Here is a 10022-nt window from a genome sequence, read left to right on the forward strand (position 1 = left end):
ATGGAAGGACTAATACAGGAAAACAGAAAGAGAATGCAAGAAGAGAAACAGAAGGAGCCAGAGTGATTAAGGAAAATAAATTGTCAACAGAATACTGAGTGGGAGAAGAGGGTGGTGAAGAAGAGAAACATATGATTCCTGGAATTCTGCCAGAGTGTCTTCTCTTCCCAGAAGACAGTTCTCTGAAAGAAAGTGCAGCTTTCCATGATCCACTGAATGAGAAGTTCTCAGACATGCTAAAAGTCTTACATGATCCTCTTACTGACACCAGAAATGCATGAATGCCGGCTGGTGGCTCCCTGCTGAAGATAATGGAAAGTATAATCAGGTTATCCTGACATCACTAATCAGGAGGCATGCTTTTGTCCTGAAGCAAAAACTCAACCAACATGATGAACCACTTAGACACACTGACTCTCTGAACCCTATGACAAAGTATGGTCACTTGGTGTCTGCAAAAATCTCCTTAATAGGCAGAAGACTGATCATAAACTCCAAATCCTTTTTTTTTTTAATGGTTCTTATGGCAGCCATTTCATAGTGCTTCATTTTTCCAACTTCATCATCATCATCATTAGTAGTAATGGTAATTATCAGATAAAAATTCTAGATTAAAAACTGCATTTGGTAAATTCCTAATTTTATTTTCTGACAAATTCACCTCTGTGGGGTAAACAGCAGAAGGTACAGAACTACAACTACACTCTTAATTCAGCACAACAGAGAATTTTAAGATCTCACTGGGATGGATTATGAGATGAGATGGAGAGGTCAGAGATAATTAGGCCCTGGGGGCTGCATGGAGCAGAAAGCCCTTGTCCCCACTTATATGAAATATGAAGGCTGAACTAGGGAAGACAGTAATCACTAGAAGTAGGTTTTGCCCTTATTGGATTTATTACACCATAGCAAGTTATAGGGACCTAAGCCACATGAGAACATTCTAGCATGACAAATGAGAAAAGTGAACTCAAAATCAAACCCTAGAGTGAAGGGGCCTGACAGATGCTAGTTGTTTTGTAAATGAAGTGGACAGAGGAAGATGAAGTCTAGAGAAATTTCTGAGTGTCTCGGGGTTCACCATATAGTGAGGATAAGTACGTTCTGGTATGTTTCTAGAGATAAGAGGGGGCACTGCACATCTTTTCCCTTGACCCATGCTCATATCAACCTGTCAGTTACTTAAAGTTACCTCTATCATATTGCAGTTCACTGGCAAGATGCTTTCTTGAGCCAGGCAAATCACTGACTCAGATGATAAGGGATGTCAGAAATGGAGGGAACACCTGGAAAGGAAATACCACAGAATTAATAACTTTGCTACCTGGGCACCAAATAGTGTTCTTCCAGCACGTTGGATGATGCAAATAAATCCATTACAGAGCCAGCTTGTTTTTCAAATGGATTTGGCTCCAGGAGGCATTTCTTTAATCTAAATATTAACTGGAAGCAGAGTCCTCTGAATGGACATACATTGTTTTAGACATGTAGCCAGTCACTGAGATGTCAAAGTAGAGAGGAAGATTGAAGTCAGAGTAGTAGTTTAAATGTTTCCTTTGAATGAGTGAAACACCACCACCAGCATAGTATTATCCAAAATTAATGTAAGGACAGTGGTGGGGCACCTGGGCGGCTCTGTCTGTTAAGCGTCCGACTTCGGCTCAGGTCATGATCCTAAGGTCCGTGAGTTCGAGCCCCACGTCGGGCTCTTTGCTGACAGCTTAGAGTCTGGAGCCTGTTTCAGATTCTGTGTCTCCCTCTTTCTCTCTTCTCCGCCCCCCCCCCCATGCTCTGTCTCTCTCTTCTCAAAAATAAATAAACGTTAAAAAAAGTTAAAAAAAAAAAAAAAAAAAAAAAGAACAGTGGCAGAGGGAGGGGTATAGAGGCCCTTGAACAGACCAGTCAGGTCCTCAACAACTGTGTAGGTGTAACTGCTCTTGTGACCAGCTATGGTCAGTTAGTGATACAGGCTGAGTTCAAAAAGATAATCTCAAAGGAAAGTACTCAGGCTTCAGAGGAGATTTCATTGGTTAGTTGATCTTACTCTTTGGACAGGATCAGTTACCCAGAAAAACATAAATGGTATAGAGTTTTCCTGGGGAGTAATATCCTCCTGGCATGTTGGAGTCATAATTACTTCAAAGCCAGCTTGCAGAGCAGAAGTCAACAGGATCTTTGGGTGAGTAAGTCTTCAGTTCTAGACAAAGACTGTAGATAGGAAAGTCTTTACCTTCTTGAGATCACTACTAGTGACCCATTATTAGTAACCATAAAACCCTAGAAATGACAAAATACATTGATCAAACCAGGATCTCCCAGAGTGAATGCCTCATCTAGCCTTGTCTATATGCTTTGTGGTATGTACACGAGAGGGTCCTGTCATACTGCCAGAGATGGCTTGAAATTCCCATTTTGATCTTTATTTTCACACCAGTTGAGGTCTGTGGAAGACCTGGGGGAAAGGTCTGCATATCTGGAGACATTTAACCTACCTCCTTCTTGGATAAAAGGAGAATAAGGGCTGAGCAAACAGGAAAAGTTTCCATATGTGGCTCTGGAACAAGAAAGGGCAAAATTGACAGAGAATAAAGTATGTTAATAACGAAATAAAATTCACATTATCAGGAACAACGTGAGTAGATGAGGATGGTAAGCCAAGAATAAAAGATATGTTGTTGCGATATAAAATGAACCCATATATGAGGAGGATAAAGCTGTTAGAGGATATCAAGAAATCAGCAGTGCCTTTTTCAAAATTGTTTTTTAATGTTTATTTATTTTTGAGAGAGAGAGAGAGAGCATGAGCAGAGGAGGGGCAGAGAGAGAGGGCGACACAGAATCTGAGGTGGGCTTCAGGCTCTGAGCTATCAGCACAGGGCCTGATGAGGGGCTCGAACTCACAAACTGTGAGATCATGACCTGAGCCAAAGTCGGACGCTTAACCGACTGAGCCACCCTCAGCAGTGCCTTTTAATGTTCTCCAGGACTGGTGGGCAGAGTTGTTGGAGGTGTGGACCAAAGGCTCTTGCAGTTGAGAGAACCAAATGATGAAATACAGTATTTGAACAATTATGAAGATAGGTGGCATGACTCACTGAAATGGAGAATAGTGCAAAGGGACAGTTCACAAGTAACTCAGGTAGAAAGAAGGTACTAAAATCTTTAAGTTCCACCTGCTTTTATCATTACACTTTTGCTCAATATAAGAAAGAACTTAATGATAGCTATGTGACAATGGAAAGAGCTACCCTGTAGAAAGGAATTTGTTTGAGTTCCACCAGAGTTTGAACCCTGTCAGAAATGTTGTTATATGGGTTTTGTACTGAGGATTTCTCATTGATGTAGGAATAACAGGCTCCTATGATTCGCTTTGCCTCTTAAATAACAAGACACTGTGACTAAGGCAAATATCTAAATACCTCTCTTGTTTTACAAATCAGGAAACGGATTCATGCCTCCTTGAATTTATACCTCAGAAAAGGTAGGTGACTTAAGAGAGGTATCACTTGAAGAGAGAGAACTAGAAGCCCTACCACCTTATCCTCCAACCAGTTTTCTTTCCAGTAAACCGAACAGTCCAGTCCATGGAAAGGATTTGCACTTTCTTGTGGGTATTACAATAAGAGTGGTTTCATTGCTTCACCTTGCTCAGTGTGAGAGCATTTTATATGTTTCTAAATGAGAATACAACTGGAAAGAGTTGAATTAAGTAAGACTGGCATTTTTCAAACTCCAGGGTGGCAGAGAGAATTCTCAGTGTTCACCAAACCATTACATTTTCCTCTTTAATACAAAATTAAGTTACAAATGCTCAGTTCTCTGCAGTTTATTGGACTTTGTGAATTCAGTGCAAGTAAGAGTGATGGCATCCTTTTCAGGTGGCTCTTCAATCTTTTCATGTGATTCTTGGTAACCTCTCTTATTCCTTACATCCTGGCTAAGTCCAGTGAAGGATTCTGAAGAGCTATTAGATATATGGAATTGAGTCCTGGGTCATCAATAATAGCAGTGACAACAATGAGACAGAGAGTGGTAAGGAAAATCATGGAGTAAGACACGCCTCAAAGCATGTGGTGTTGGCTAACAAATAAGAATTAAAGAATCCTTTGGCATTGTCCAATATTGCCTAAAGTGTGTTCCCTAGAAATTTAGCTTTTCAAGATGTTAATAGATTTTCCACACCGAGGGGGAAGTTAGTTTCTAGAGTAAAAAATGGGTTAAAGAATGTTGAGTATAATAAGGTATAAACTGCGATATTATAACCAAGTTATATCCTGACTCAAACAGGAAAGAAAATTATCTCTCCCATAAGACTCTAGAGTATAGAGGCAGGCTCATACATCATGAACCATCCTGCTGTTCTTCTCCCTCCTAGGAAATTGTCCTCATCCTCGTGGCTGAGGTTGGTTGACTTTCATGTCCACGTTATGTCCCATGGGAAGAAGAAAGAAGGTGGAGAACAAGCAATTTTTTTTCTAAGCAAACAATGCAGAGATTGTACATTTACTCAGTTACAATCAGTTGGTGAGAACTCAACTACATCTCCATGCCTAACTGCAAGGGAAGAAGTTTGGTGGCCATGTTCCCAGGTTAATCTCAATAATTATGAGAAAAGGAGAGAATACATTTTTGGGGGGAAAACTAGCAGTCTACCACATTGGATTTAAAATATTAAAATATTTTATAAATATAAAAATATTAAATATAAATACAAACATATAAATAAATTAATATAATTAAGTAAATATATAAAATATAAATATTAAAATATTAAAAAACAAATTCTTTTTTACTAAAGGATTACCTCAAGATATTTAAAGTGTTAATGTGTATTGTGAATCTTAAACAAAGAGATTTTTATTAGAAGAATTTGCCATAATACTGGATTATAGAGCTCCTTTTCCCTTAGAATATCTCTGTGGTTAGCGTTCTATAGACCATACCATGAGAAACATTGGCTTATCAAGCTCCTATAAGTGCCAAAGTGGGAACTTATCTACCTCGCCTGCCCCGGAAAGCACAAAAGAATGGTCTCTGGAGGATACCACCACTCCAATCCCCCAGCTTCACTTCTAGAGTCCTACTGTAATACACTAATGATGTAGAACCTAATATAACAGTTTCTATCCATAGATTCCAAAAGGGAACCAACAAAAATAAAAATAACTGTAGAGAACTTATCTCATTGCTCCCAAATTTGTATATGAGCTTGGAAATAAACATAAAAGGCTTTCTTCAATTGAACTTTCTGAAGGAGAAAAACACTTTACCCACACATTCAAATATTATCCACAGACTACAGTCAGTATTTTTAACACTTGTTAGTTAGGAGTCATACAGCCTTGTAAGTTTAGAACAGAGTACCAGCACAGAAGGCTTAAAATATAAGAGTGGGAGTTTTGCTGTTGGGACAAATTTAATAGCAGTTGTAGTTACAGCAACAAAACTCAGGTTTTCCTCCATGTGCCAATAATTCTAAGTCTCTCTCCTGGTTCTCTATCTAGCATTCTGACTGCTCTTTTGCCTTCCTCCTACTGTCACTTCTATCTGATCAGATGCAGTGTTCTAATGATAAAGAATATTACATTTAACTTGTTAATAATGATAATAGGTTCATAGATGCAAATAATTACTTTATTTAAATTGAGTATAGTTGATACACAACGTTACATTAGTTTCAGGTGTACAACATAGAGATCCCACAAATCTCCACGTTATGCTATGCTCACCACAAGTGTAGCTATTACCTGTCACTACACAATGCTATTACAATACCATTGACTATCTTCCCTATGCTGTAACATTTTTAAATTATTAATTTTTAATATAATTTAAAGTGTGTCTGAAATTATCCCTATAATACCATGAGTTGCATTTACTGTCATTCATACAGGCTTTCTTTAGAGGTGAAGGAAGTTAGATTTACAGATGGCAGGTTGGTAATAGTACTTCACCTTGGGTAGAACCATGAAATTGGATCTCAAGTGTAAAGAACATATATTCTGAAGGAGAAAAATATTGCATATCTTTGTTCCAATTATGAGCAATTGTGCTTTCTAAAATAATTAGTTCTAAGCACAGAACTAATTATGATCCCCTGTTAGAAAACATTCAATGGCTCACTAATGTCCAAGGATGAAGTCCTAGCCCCTGAGGCTGGCAAGAAAAATCTTTTGTGATGTGATTTCTGCCTGCTTTACCTTTTCAGGTTTATCTCCACTCCTCTACTATGTGCCATTAGCTTCCATATTACTGGATATTCCCAATCACAGCATACATTTTCATGTCTCTTTTCAGGTTTATCTTTACCTGCTTTACCTTTTCAGGTTTATCTCCACTCCTCTACTATGTGCCATTAGCTTCCATATTACTGGATATTCCCAATCACAGCATACATTTTCATGTCTCTTTTCCCTCCTTCACATTGTTATCTCCACTGTGAACCTCCTTTCTTTTCCATAATCTGCTTGATAATCTACTAATCTTATAAATCTCAGGATCTGTGCAGACCCTGACAACCATCTAGAGCAGATTCATCACTCCTTGGATACAGTATTATAGCTCCCTCTATCATCCAAATTTACAAGGTTGTTACAAAGATCAATCAAAGTTGTGAAGTTATTTCTGAAACAACAAACTGCTACAAAATTATTCTGAAATTATAAGTAGGCAGTGCTGGATAACAAAGAGAACCTTTGAGCTTCTTTGTGTTTCTTCTCTGGTATTGACGTAAGATGCTGTCACATGTAATATCGTATTTATTTAATTTTATCATTGTGGCCCATCCTTTTAGCTGGTCTCTGGGAACACAAAGAGCAGACTGCTAATCAGAAGAGTCCCAGCTGGAATGAAATTGACAGTGTGGGTGCTGAACAAAGTGTTATTAACACTGTGGGCAGAAGCAAAGGATCAGAGAAATGCTTTCTTCCTAGAAATAGCTCCTGGGCTCTCTTCCACCTCATTTGCACCTCTGGGTGTTAGTCATGTGGATTTAAAAAGATAGGACAAAAAAGTTCAAACCTGTCCTGTCCCTTTAAATAAAGGCAATCCCAAATGTGTGGCATATCCAGACCATTGTGTAGATCCAGTCAACTGGATAAATGTTTATTATCAGACCCTGTGTTAGATGCTAGGGATCCAAAGATAAACAAAGTAAAATCTCTGCTTCAAGCAGTTTACCTTCTAATAGGTAAGAAGGAAAAGGAAACCAAGATTGGCGCAGAGTGAGAAATATGTTTCATAATGCAGACAAGTATAGCGGATGACAGAGCTAACAAACCTGTGGTTGGAAGCAAGGAGAAGATCAGGAAAGGTTTCTCAGGTGACAAAATAACAAAAATATGTTTACTAGAGTATTTATACAACATTCCACCTAAATCTATTTTGTTTTTTTGGTCCAGCCCTTCACATATGTTCCATGAATTTATCACTTGGTCAAATTCTTCTAAATTTGGAAAAATACTATAATTTACATTTTGAATTACCAGTTAACACTCTTTCTTCTCTTGACTTCCACCCTGTCTGAATTTTAAATATACTTGATATTTATTTAAACATAACCTAATGTTATATTTAAGCTATTACTCTGCATATTTACCAAGGAATTTTGTATAGTCAAATATTATAAAATTTATGGCTTATATGTCAATTATTTCATTTTAAGCTGATTTTAATTTTAAGTAACTTCCTATACCCTATTATTTTAATTTCTCCATTTATGAAACAATTAACACTTTCTAGTCTTTTGAACAGATTGGAGACCCAGTTATAAACACAGAGGATCATATTAAGTCCCACTAACATATTCAATATGGCCATTCCAGACAGATATTACAAGGTCAAAGCCATAACTAAGTCACTTATCAGTTGAGCAAAAGGCTATTTTATGAGCAATTCTGACTGGATTCTTAAGCTTCTTATATATTTCAAGGAATCTTGAAGTATCTTTCGTCAGAACACAGTCAATAAAAACAATTCATCTCCACTGAAGCCCAATATAAATGCAATGGAAATAAACCTGCTGCTTATAAAAATTTCTAGAAAAAAGTGATTATATAGAATCCAAGTGGGAACTAAACCTCCCTGGAAAAATCCTCAAAAACATATAACATGATCCTTACATTGTTGCTTCTATTTGGGTAGCTGCCTTGTTGTGCATATAAGCTTATCTGATGACAAATTTCATGACTAATTTCAATATAAAAACCCTGCTTTTGTTTGAATCTGGTCATCAGTGAAACAAGCAAAAACTCTTCTCTGGCAATGCACTGGCCCAGCTTCAACTAGTAGGAAATATGGGAAAATGTAGTAAGGCACTGCTTTTAAAGAAGAAAGCAATCAGGCTAAAAACAGAATGAGATCCAACAATCACAGTGTGTCTCCTAGGGTGAAGAGCTAATTTAATGGTGTTCTTTCACAAGTAAATAGTTTTCATTCATGCTTTAATTAATCAGATTAATGTAAGCACTACTTGGATGGAATAAATGTTGGTCTTTTCCATTCTTGTGTGTTATGATTTGCTTATTGGTGTCTCAGCTCCATTTCAGATAGCTTAGAGGAATAATTCTGCTTATTCAAGCATGCTGGCAGAGCTGGTTCCAAGAAGAAATATCTATGCATTTCACAGTATGGCTCAAAGGTATCTGCAGAAAAAATACCATTTCTGTTCAATCAGGCAAGAAAATTTGTCCCAAAGTGTTGAATCAAAAAAAGCTATCTCTTAGAAAGACCAGACTGAATGTTCTAAGAGACTACTTTCTTATGCCATGATATTCTTTATGGTAGAACACCACCTTCTCTCTTTCTCTCCTCCTAAGAGTTGGCTTGAGAGTTACCTCTTTCTGAACCTGTCCTGACTACCTTGGCCCACATTGCCTTTTTTCCCTAAATAAGGCACTTTTTCCATTGATTCTAACAATAATAGATTGAGTATATAGTCAACACTTTTACATGTGCTTAGGTTAAAAAAGAATGTGGGCTTTGGAGCAAGACAATGCTTGGATGAAATCTTGGTTCAAGTATTTACTAGTTCTGTGACCCTGGACACTTTATTCAATCTTTCTAGTATCAGTTAACTCCTCTGTAACTATCTTGTAAGGTTGTGAGTATTAAGTAAAAAAAAAAAAAAATGTAGCATGCCTAGAACACAGTAGATATCCCATAAATGTCATTATAGTTTCTACACAAATGATGTCATTGACTATGATAAAGGTTTACTCATATTAATTATATATGTATTTGTAATTCTTATTTAAATTCCAGTTAGTTAACACAGTATAATATTAGTTTCAGGTGTACAAGATAGTGATCCACCACTTTGTCCATACAACACCAGTGCTCATCACAACTAACGCACTCCTTAATCCCCATCACCTATTTAACCCATCCTGCTACACCATGTTAGTTACATTTTTAATTAGAGAAAGAAATACATTTTTAGGTGTAATTCAAAATCTATTCAATTCCTTGAGTCTTCCAGTAAGACTAATATCTTAAATATTCCAAATGACCCCTCTGAAATATTAACAGATTCATTTACTTGTTTCTTATTTAAAAGACTAATATTTGAACCCTAAAACAAAATACAGGAAAATCAAAGTTTGCCACACCCTCACTCTTCTTTGACCTATACAATTGTGCTATCACATCCCAGCCTCTCTTTCCCTTCAGTAGGATCACTTTTCTCATTCAGGCACTCAATGTTTTCCTCATCATTTACTTGCTTCCTAAATAACAAATCAAAGAGATGATTTCTAAGAACGCAGTGTGATAACTGAAGAATTGCTCCTCAGAGTATTTTCTTTTTAAACATTTAAATCTTTATAGAATAGTCTGTTTCATGAATAAGAAATTTAGGCACTACCCAAAAAACATGGTGATATGTATAGATGGGATTAAACACACACACACACACACACACACACACACACACGCACACACACACGCTATATATCTATATTTAGATCTAGATATATACCTTATTAGTTCTCATTGTACCTTAGTCCTAAAGCAGAGGCAACAGG

This window comes from Panthera onca, chromosome C1, assembly GCF_046562875.1.
Source record: "Panthera onca isolate mPanOnc1 chromosome C1, mPanOnc1 haplotype 2, whole genome shotgun sequence".
Taxonomy (NCBI): domain Eukaryota; kingdom Metazoa; phylum Chordata; class Mammalia; order Carnivora; family Felidae; genus Panthera; species Panthera onca.